Source organism: Ictidomys tridecemlineatus, chromosome 16 (genome assembly GCF_052094955.1).
Source record: "Ictidomys tridecemlineatus isolate mIctTri1 chromosome 16, mIctTri1.hap1, whole genome shotgun sequence".
NCBI lineage: Eukaryota > Metazoa > Chordata > Mammalia > Rodentia > Sciuridae > Ictidomys > Ictidomys tridecemlineatus.
Window position 1 is genome coordinate 37,566,909 of NC_135492.1, and position 10,803 is coordinate 37,577,711.

Consider the following 10,803-nt stretch of genomic DNA (forward strand, 5'->3'; position numbering starts at 1 on the left):
CCTCCCAGTGGAGCTTTGGGGACACCTCACATCCTAACCACAACAGACAGGGTCTCACTAATTTGCTTAGGGCCAAGTGGCTGAGGCTGGCCTCCAACCTGCGATCCTCCTGCCTCAGCCTCCGGCGCTGCTGGGATGACAGGTGGGCACCCCTGTGCTCGGCTCATGGTGACTATGGAGCTTTGGGGACACTTCATAGCCACACCAGGACAGAGTATTTGCCTAGCATGTGCAAGGCCTTTGGTTTGATCCCTAGACCTGCAAACAAATAGCCCCATAAAGGAATGAATTAATATAGCCAAAGCTAACAGGGACACGGCTGGTCACAGGGGGACATCATTAATTTTTAATAACACAGTTTGGAAAATAAATTCGAATTCTTCCAGCAATTACAGAGCCCGGGTGCTGGCCCAGAAGCAGGCAAACACCAATTACAGGGGACGGAGATCACACAGGGGTGCCCTACCCATCCCTGGCCTCCAAGGGGCCCTCACAGAGTAAACTCCTGGTGACCCTGGGGAGTGTCATCGCTTCCCAAGCCACCAATTCGGGCACCGGCCTCTGGCGCTCTGCCCGCGTGCCCTCCACTGGGATGCGGTTCATCGGCTTCAGCTGACCACTCGCTGGCCTTCAAGGGACCAGGGACGCCTGTGATGTCCCTCCATGGCCATTGGCCCAGGTAGCTCAGATGCCACCGAGGACAGTGGCCTCCGGAGTCTCCCCGAAACTCTCTGGGCAAATTTCCAACCTCGGAGAAACCCAAGCACCGTCCCTGCCCCAGGGCCTCCACACAGAGCCCGCTGGCACAGACGATGGCCGCTGGGTCCCGGGGAGACCCATCAGCACCCCGGGGCCTCCAGGTTCCTCCTGGTCCCCAAACTCACGGGACAACTCACAGGTCTTCAAGTCTGCGCCCTTTCCCTCACCCCCCTCAGCAGGTGATCCTACGGGGTGTTCAGGGAGGAGGGAAAGATGGGGTCCTCCATCCTGTGGGCACAGAGAGCAGAGAGAATGGAGGGCTTCCACCTGTCCTGTGGCCCCAGTCAGCCACCCACCCACCCACCCACCCACCTATGAATGAATGACGTCCAACCATCCACCCACCCACCCACCATCCACCATCCATCCACCATCCACCATCCACCATCCATCCACCATCCACATCCACCCATCCACCCATCCACCCATCCACCATCCACCATCCATCCACCATCCACCATCCACCATCCACCATCCATCATCTACCATCCACCCACCATCCACCATCCAACCACCATCCACCATCCACCATCCACCATCCACCATCCACCATCCACCATCCATCCACCATCCACCATCCACCATCCACCATCCACCATCCACCATCCACCATCCATCATCTACCATCCACCCACCATCCACCATCCAACCACCATCCACCATCCACCATCCACCATCCACCATCCACCATCCACCATCCACCATCCACCATCCACCATCCATCCACCATCCACCATCCACCATCCATCCACCATCCACCATCCACCATCCACCATCCACCATCCACCATCCATCCACCATCCACCATCCACCCACCATCCACCATCCATCCACCATCCACCATCCACCATCCACATCCACCATCCACCATCCACCATCCACCATCCACCATCCACCCACCATCCACCATCCACCATCCACCATCCACCATCCATCCACCATCCACCATCCATCCACCATCCACCATCCACCATCCACCATCCACCATCCACCATCCATCCACCATCCACCATCCACCCACCATCCACCATCCACCATCCACCATCCACCATCCACCATCCACCATCCACCATCCACCATCCACCATCCACCCACCATCCACCATCCACCATCCACCATCCATCCCCACCCACCATCCACCATCCACCATCCACCATCCACCATCCACCATCCACCCACCATCCACCATCCACCATCCACCATCCACCATCCATCCACCATCCACCATCCATCCACCATCCACCATCCACCATCCACCATCCACCATCCACCATCCATCCACCATCCACCATCCACCATCCATCCACCATCCACCATCCACCATCCACCATCCACCATCCATCCACCATCCACCATCCACCATCCATCCACCATCCACCATCCACCCACCATCCACCATCCATCCACCATCCACCCACCATCCACCATCCACCATCCACCATCCACCATCCACCATCCACCCACCATCCACCATCCACCATCCACCATCCATCCACCATCCACCATCCACCCACCATCCACCATCCACCCACCATCCACCATCCACCATCCACCATCCATCCACCATCCACCACCATCCACCATCCACCATCCACCATCCACCCACCATCCACCATCCACCATCCATCCACCATCCACCATCCACCATCCATCCACCATCCACCATCCACCCACCATCCACCATCCATCCACCATCCACCCACCATCCACCATCCACCATCCACCATCCACCATCCACCATCCACCCACCATCCACCATCCACCATCCACCATCCACCATCCATCCACCATCCACCATCCATCCACCATCCACCATCCACCATCCACCATCCACCATCCACCATCCACCATCCACCATCCACCATCCACCATCCACCATCCACCATCTACCCATCCACCATCCATCCACCTGCCACCCACCCTTCCATTCATTCATCCATCTGTCCATCTGTCCACCCATCCTTGTGTCCGTCCACCCTCCATCCTTCTTCCCTCCCTCCATCTTTGCAGCCCCAGTCCCTGCCGCCCCCTCCCACCCTCTCTGTCCCCACAGACCACCCTCTCCCCGTCCTCCCCCTCCCTCCCAGGGTGGTGTCATGGGCGCCCACTCCCTGGTCCCCTTCCGGATGCCTTCTCCTCCCCAGGTCTCAGGAACGGAGCCCTCTCTGGGCCACCTCTCTGCACCTCCCCTTTCCCAGCTGGACACTCCAGAGTGCGGTCCCCTCTGTGCTGTCTCTGATTGTCACCGAGACAGAGGTCCCAGAGGGCTCCTGTGCCGTGGGACCTAAAGGAGACACCCCCTTCTCCCCGGCAGTCAGGGCTGGTGGCGTCCCCTGTGTTGGAAGCGCTTGGTGGCTTCCCGCTGCCGTCCGCCTCCCACGAGCCTGTGCCCAGAGCGTGTGCCCTGGACCCTGAAGCCTTTCATGGCCGACCTTAGAGTCCGGGTCACTACGTCTTCTTTGTCCCTTCGATTCTTCCTGCACTTTTTGTAACCAAGTGCCTCCGGTCACTTTCCATTGCACAACTTGAGGCCCCAGGTGAGGCTCCCTCCTAATTGGGCAGCATCCGGTCACCCGCTGCTTTCTGTCCACTCTCTGCCCTCCCCGTGACACTCGCTGCCGAGGGATGTGACCTGGAAGGCCTTGGCCTCTGGTGTCCGGCTGGGCTTTGGCTGTTACAGCGTCCTGGGAGGAGACCAGAGGAGGGAGGGAGCTGTCTTAGTTTTCCATCGCTGTAACGAAATAACCGAGATGATCAGTGTATAAAGAGAAAAGGTCTACCTTGGCTCACACAGGGCTGGAGGTTTCCGGTCCTGCTTGGTTGGTGTTGCTGTCTTGGGCCTGTGACGAGACAGCCCCATCATCGTGGCAGGTAGAGCAGGGTACTTACTAAGTGAGCCTGAGAACGAAGGGAAGAAAAAGAGTCTGGGGTCCGAGAGTCCTCCCTTCACCTTTTCTTTTTTCTTTTTGTACCAGGGATTGAACCCAGGAGCAGCGACCCCTGAGCCCGGTCCCCAGCCCTGTTCTGTATTTTCTTTAGAGACAGGGTCTCGCTGAGTGGCCGAGGCTGGCCTCCAACTTGCGATCCTCCTGCCTCAGCCTCCCGAGCTGCTGGGATGACAGCCGTAGGCCTCAGCCTCCCTCCCGGGTGGTCCCCCTCACTTCCTGGGGTGACTTCTGGGGTGCCTGCAGAGACCACAGCTCCACCCTCCAGACACACTCCTGTCACATCTCCGGGGCCTCCGAGGGGTAATGGTTCGGGGCAGGGGACTGTCTCCAGACTCTGGTTCTGACCTTATGAAACCGTGTCTTGGGCCCTTGGCAGGGGAGACCACCCTAAGCCCCTCCCCCCTCCCCCAGGGGACATGTACTCAGGAGTGGGTGTCGGTGACATCATGGGTCACCCGCGAGGAGGAATCCAAGCATCTATACGGGGCCCGCAGGGACAGAGCCAAGGAGAACCCCGGCTGCAATTCTCCAAGAAACCTGAGGTCACTGGACCTGCCCGCTCTGATGTCCCCAAAGGCCGTGGACTTAAGCAAGTTAATGTTTCCTCGGCAGGGTACACACAGCACCCAGTGACCGAGTTCCCAAAGGACAAGCTGAATCATGCTTATACAACAGAGGGGCCGCCTCCCTACCCACCCACTCACCCCGTCCATCCAGGAAGCCCTGACCCACAACCGAGGCCCTGGGTCAAGGACATGGCCCGACCCAGCGACTCAGGGCCAACAGAAAACGAAGCGAGCAATGCTTGTGCATCCACACTCAGCAAGGACACGTGTGCTGCCACCTGAAGAGAGACTTGTAAGCCCACGCCTGTCATCCCAGCGGCTCCGGAGGCTGGGGCAGGAGGATCTCGAGTTGGAGGCCAGCCTCAGGAATGGCGAGGCCCTAAGCAACTCAGTGAGACCCTGTCTCTAAATAAAAAATAAAAAGGACTGGTGATCAGGCTCTGAGATTAAGCGCCCCTGGGTTGAATCCCCAGAACGGGGAGAGAGAGAGAGAGAGAGAGAGAGAGAGAGAGAGAGAGAGAAAGAGAGAGATCACCATGCCTTTCTGCAGCAGCCACCTGACACACCACAGTGGGACAGCCAGAGGATGACCTTTCTAGATGCTCCCGTTCAGAGGGGGCTGTGGATGGGACGAGGCAAGAGGCAGGCAGTGGTCGCTAGTGAATGACAATTCTGAAATCCTGCTGAGAAGGTGCCAGGAGTTCCTTGATTGGGACTCAGTCTGACTTGAACCTGAAGTTGATTTTCCACAACTCACAATTTGGACTCCTCTAAAATGAACCCCATGTTTTCGACTGTGGCGTTTCTCCGTCTACTCTCTGTAAGCAGATTTGGGGGAGCCCGGAGGTCTTTCCTGACCGTTTCAGCCCAAGCTGGCGGTTGTCTTGCCAATACGATTCTTTTAAAAACCTTGTGCGTCTTCTATGAATCTCATGACAACCTTCAAACCCACACGTCTTTGGGACAAGCCTTCCTTGCCCTCCGGGTTTCTGCTGGTGAAGACAAGCTTTGAAGCTTCTTTGAAAGCTCTGTCGTTGGACTGGATGCCCTTTGGCTCTTTTTGAGAACCCCCCCCCCCGCCAAAATGCTCTTTGTTCTCTTTTTGAGAACATTCTCGTCTTCGGCTTCCTCTTGCCACCCGCTTTTCCTGACACGTGTCTCTAGTGGGTCTTTGCCTGGAATCCACTGGTTAATTTTAGCATCATTCGACATCTGGAGAGGCCGGGAATTTTCAAAACCAGCAAGAAAGGTGTTCTGTTTTTCACTGTATTTTTCTTTTTTTCTTACTTGTTCTTTTATATTTTAGAATTAAGCTGCAAGAAGAAGCCTTTGGGCACCATTTTGGCTGTGGCTGTGGGGTGTCCCCAGAGCCCCCTTGGAGGTGATGCAGGAAGGTGAAGAGGAGGAGTGAGGGGTGTGAGGCCTGAACCCTGGCAGGGAATGGCTCCCTGGGGGTCCCTGGTGGCCCCTGGTGGGGTGTGGGGAGGAGGTGGCCCTGGGGCCGTGGCTTGGGGTCTCTATTGGTCCCTGGAGAGTGGAATCCCTGCTCCCTGGTCCCCATGGGAGCTGCTTCCTCCCCACACTCTTCCTCCATGATGTCCTGCCTCCCCTCGGCCCAGGAGTGAAGCTGCCATCTGTGGACTGGGACCTGGACACCCTGAGCCCCACGGCCACTGTCCCCATCTGCAGTTGCCTCTCTGATTTCCGGGCTGACTCTTGGGGTTGTGCAACCTCTAAGCTGCCGTTTCTGAGGTTCAATACACCCCACTTTCCCCCAGCAGGCTTCCGACATTCAGACCTTCAACCCACGAGTTTTTATTGAGCACCTCCTGCATACAAAACCCACACTCAGGGTGGCGGGGGGGTCCGGAGGCTAAGTGGTCCTTGTTCTCTTGCTGCATTTGTGGAGAACTGGGAGTCCAGTGTCCCAGAGGTGGGGGTAATATTGCCATCAGTAAAGGAGGAGGTCATGGGGGACAATTAGAAGCTCTCTGCAGCCCTATAGGGGAGGGACCTGGGGGACTGCGGTTAGGAAAGTTCTCCTGGAGATCTGACTTTTAGTGGGCACTTCCTGATGTCTGAGGAAGTCAATCAGCACAGGGAACATTCACGAGTCCCAGAGGGACAGCAGAGAGACCTGGAGATTGGAACCCAGAGAACAGGGAGCCGGTACCCTGAATGCAGCCTGGAGGACTCCACACGGACAGGTCACTTCTATCCTGCATGTCCATCCTGGTGCACGGGCAAAAACGTGCATGAAAGTCATTCAACAAACATTTGTTTAGCAACTACTATGTGCTATCTTGGGGACAGGAGGATGATACACCTGTTAAGTTGTCTGCCTTCCAAGAATCACAGTCTAGGGGGAGAGAGAAACAGTGGAGCCGGGACCTGCCACCTCCGTGTCTCTGCATCAGATGTTTGTGATTTCTGCTGTTGTTTGGGTTGTTTTTGGGGGGGTTCCGGGGATGGAACCCAGGACAAGCTGGGAGTCTCCAAGGGTCCACGGTACAAGTTCTTGTCCTAAATCCCAGTGAATGCAGGGGACCAGGGAGTGGGCAGAGCGCCCAGCCAGGGTCACACAGTCCCTCCCCTCCCGCTCCCTCCCCCTCCCTTTCTGTCCTCTGCCCGCCCCGCGCCCCTCCTCTCTCAGCCCCGTGGTGTCTCCAGACTGGAGGGGGCGGGTCCCACCTCCTGCTGCCCAAAACCTGTCTGCGCCACCTCCAGTCTCAGGACCGGGGATCCACACTGGTTCCAGCTGCTCACGTCGCCTGCACCTGCAGCCACCGGTGAGTCCCCTGAGTCCCCGCGCCCTGCGCTGCGCTCTGCGCTCTGCGCGCTGCGCTCTGCGGGCGGGACGCGCTCCGGGAGCGGGGGTCCCCAACTCCGCGGGGACCCGCGGGGACCTGGGACCTCGGGGACTCGGGACCTTGGGGAGCATCTGGCCGGGACTCAGGGCTGGGAATCCCGGCCCGCAGCCTCACCAGGGGGTCCTCAGGGGACAGGATGGGGACAGGTGGGGATGGCGACAGGGCGGGCTGAGGGACAGGGCGCCGCATTCCAAGTGGTTCGTGTCGGGTTCACAGAAGAGGAAGCTGAGGCTGGGGGGGGGGGGGGGACAGCCTGTTTCTGCGCAGCTGCCCACTTGCCCGGGCTCCTCTCTCCACGGGATCGCGAGGTCCCTCCTGATTGGTCGGATCAGGGGGCTTGGCACCGGGGCCTTTTGTGATTGGAGGGTCTTTCCGGACAAAAGGGGCTGGGCAGGCGGCCAGCTCCCTGCCCCCTCTCCCCACCGTGTCCAAGGAGGCGGTGGCCGGACCAAGACCTTCCTCTCCCCAGCGTGGTCCCCGAGGTGATCCCCAGACTCCAGGTCCCCAGCGTCCCCAGGCCCTCTGCCACCTGGGTTGGCGGTGGGGACAGAGATGGAATTGAAAGTGCATTCTCGGGATTAAGAGGCCTGGGCTTCAGCTGCCCGCCCACTTCCCTTGACCTTGGGGGAGTTTCTTAAACTCTGAATGTGGGGGGCCCGGATTTTTTTAAACCAAGGAGTGAACCCAAGGGCACTTAATCCCTGGGTCGCATCCCCAGCCTTGTTTTATATTTAGAGACGGTCTCGCTGAGTTGCTAGGGCCTTGCTAAGTGGCTGAGGCTGGCCTCCAACTTTCGATCCTCCTGCCTCAGCCTCCGAAGCCCCTGGGATGACAGGCGTGCGCCCCTGCGCCCGTGCGCCCCTGCGCCGGGCTAGAGTGGCGACATGGAACAGCGCCTCTCTACTAGGGTGGCTTGAGAATGACAGAGGCTGTGAATGTTGGGTCTGTTCTTCCTGCCAGATCACTCTCAACAGCATGCTGGCAGAGGACACCGGAATGTCCCTTGCAGAGACAAGGATTCTGGGGGGCCCCCGGGGATGGTAATGATTCACCCGGGGTTTGAACTCAAGTCTGCAGGCTCAGGAGGACAGGCCTCTGTACCTTGGTCTGTCTCCTGTGTCCAGGATTGTGGGAGTGACTGGGACTACAGCATGACCCTCCCCACCCCCCACCCCCCCCCCCCGCCCAGGGGACACCAGCTCTGGGAAAGACAAACCCCTGGTGCTAGGACAAAACACCTGATTGCAGGAGAGAGGTCAGCCTGGGGCCAGCCAGAGGCCAGCTGACTGAATGCCAGGCTGCTGGGCTGGACCCTGAGCCCATAACTCCAGCTGCAAGACCACAGCGGGAGAAATGGTCCCCGGATGTCCCTGCAGAGTGGCCAGGGCTGGCAGGCACTGGAGGCTGGACTGGGAGGTGGCGGCCGGAGCCCCTGAGCATCCTGCTGCCCCTATAGCTGCCCCTCAGCCTCTGCAAGTATAGGTGTTCAGTAAAGAAAACCAAATAAAATATTTTTTTTTTTGATATCAGAGATTGAACCTAGGGGCACTTAACAACCCTGAGCCCCCGTCCCCAGCCCTTTTTCTATTTTATTTACAGACAGGGTCTCCCTAAGTTGCTTAGGACTTCACTAAGTTGCTGAGGCTGGCCTCCAAGTGGCGATCCTCCTGCCTCAGCCTCCAGAGCTGCTGGGATTACAAGCGGGTGCCCCGGCACCTTACTATAGAGGAATATTTTGGTTAAAAAAAAAAATTGCAGTCATTGGAAAACCTTGAAACCCAAAACCTCTGCCCAGGGACTTTGAACATTCCAGGGTAAATCTTTCCAGGTATTTACAGTGTAAATAAACAACACACACACACAGAGGTATGCACACACAAATCAAGAGTGTTTGCTGCTTGTTGCAGTTTGGCTTTTATTGCTGTTTCTAATGACCCGGCTTAGCTAGTGTGAATCTCCATACCTTAAAGAAGCACACGGATTTTTATTTGCTTGTTCACAGGTAATTTAAAAGTGAAATTTGACTCAGGAGAGATGAACCTTTTTTTTTTTTTTTTTACAATTTTTTGATATTGATTGTTCATTTTTCCATAACCTGGCCAACACAGGTGATTTACATGATTTTCAGTATTTGCCAGTTTTGTAGGAGAAATACACTCCCGTACAAACATTTTCTTCTTCTTTTTATTTTTTGAAATAAAGATTACCTTATTCAAAATGAAGATTTACCAATATTTTCTAATATATTTTAAATTATATTTGTTTCTCTAATTTTTTTATATTTATTTCCAATATTTTCTAATATTATAATATCTTCTAACATATGAATTTTTTTTTTTTGGTACCAGGGATTGAACCCAGGGGCACTTAACCACTGAGCCAAATCCCAGCCCCTTTTTATATTTTATTTAGAGACAGGATTTCAGTAAGTGGCTTACGGTAAGCCTCACTAAGTTGCTGAGGCTGGCCTCCAACTTGGAATCCTCCTGTCTCAGCCTCCCAAACCACTGGGATTACACAAGTGTACCTACCGCCATGCCCGGCTGATATCTTCATTACTGTATCTTTATTTTATTTTATTTCATCACGGAACTGGGGATTGAACCGCGGAGTTACATCCACATCCCTTTTTCCTTTACTTTTTAATTTTGAGACAGGGTCTCCCTAAGTGGCTGAGGCTGGCTTTGAACTTGTGATCCTCCTGCCTCAGCCTCCTGAGTAGCTGGGATTTCAGGCATGTAATCCTGTTTATGGCAAAATCTTTTTATTGTTATTATTATTTTAATGATATATAACATCAGGATACATTTTGATGTAATCCCAAACAGCATGGAATGTGATTTGCTCTGATTCAGTTCCTGACACTCCCCGATCCTTTTATCCTCTATTTTATTGACGTCTCTGAAATTTATTTATTTATTTATTTATTTTAAATTAGTGTCTGGTGGACGTGCTTGATGTTGGGACTCACCGTGGTGTATTCTCGACTGTGCCCAGGGAGGTTGGATCAGATTCATTCCACTCTTCTTCCCTCTTTCTGTCTCTCCTCCCTCCCCCTCCGTCCACTTCATCTCCTTTAATAATATTTCCTCTCGATTTTTTCCCCCCCTAGCTCTCCCCCCACCCCTTCATTTCACCCTCCTTATTGCGGGTCAGACCCACTCATCAGAGAAAACATTCCGCCTCTGGACTGGCCGATTTCACTTCGCATGATGGTTTCCAGTTCCACCCGATTGCCGGCCCATGCCACGATTTCATTCTTCTTTAAGGCTGAGTAATATTCCATGCCACGTTTTCTGTATCCATTCGTCTGTTGGAGGGCACCCAGGCTGGCTCCACAGTTTAGCTATTGGGAATGGAGCCTCTAGAAACACTGATGTGGCTGGTGTCCCTGCAGGCTGCCGATTTTAAGTCCTTTGGGTATAGACCCAGGACAGGGATAGCTGGGTCAAATGGTGGTTCCATTCCAGTTTTCTGAGGAATCTCCATCCTGCTTTCCAGAGGGGTTGCACCCATTTGCAGTCCCACCAGCCACGTCCGAGTGTGCCTTTCCCCCCCCACGTCCCACTAATATTTCTTGTCCCTTGTATTCTTGATGACTACCACTCTGGCTGGAGCGAGGCGGGATCTCAGTGCGAACTGACCCCCCCACACACCAGC

The 10,803-nt window shown here is 55.3% G+C and overlaps 1 long non-coding RNA gene across 3 annotated transcripts; it reads right to left on the reverse strand.

Annotated features, from left to right (window-relative positions):
• Positions 1–323: 323 nt before the first annotated feature.
• LOC144371153 (uncharacterized) lies at positions 324–7,374 on the reverse strand. 3 transcript variants are annotated; one of them, XR_013431258.1, is made up of 4 exons: positions 6,965–7,374; positions 3,540–3,657; positions 3,192–3,443; positions 324–987 (listed from the first exon to the last, which is right to left on the reverse strand). It is a non-coding gene; the product is annotated as an uncharacterized LOC144371153 (long non-coding RNA). The 3 variants fall into 3 exon arrangements; XR_013431256.1 differs by lacking the exon at positions 324–987 and having other exon boundaries at positions 2,841–3,443; XR_013431257.1 differs by lacking the exons at positions 324–987; positions 6,965–7,374 and adding an exon at positions 4,412–6,878 and having other exon boundaries at positions 2,841–3,443.
• Positions 7,375–10,803: the final 3,429 nt, after the last annotated feature.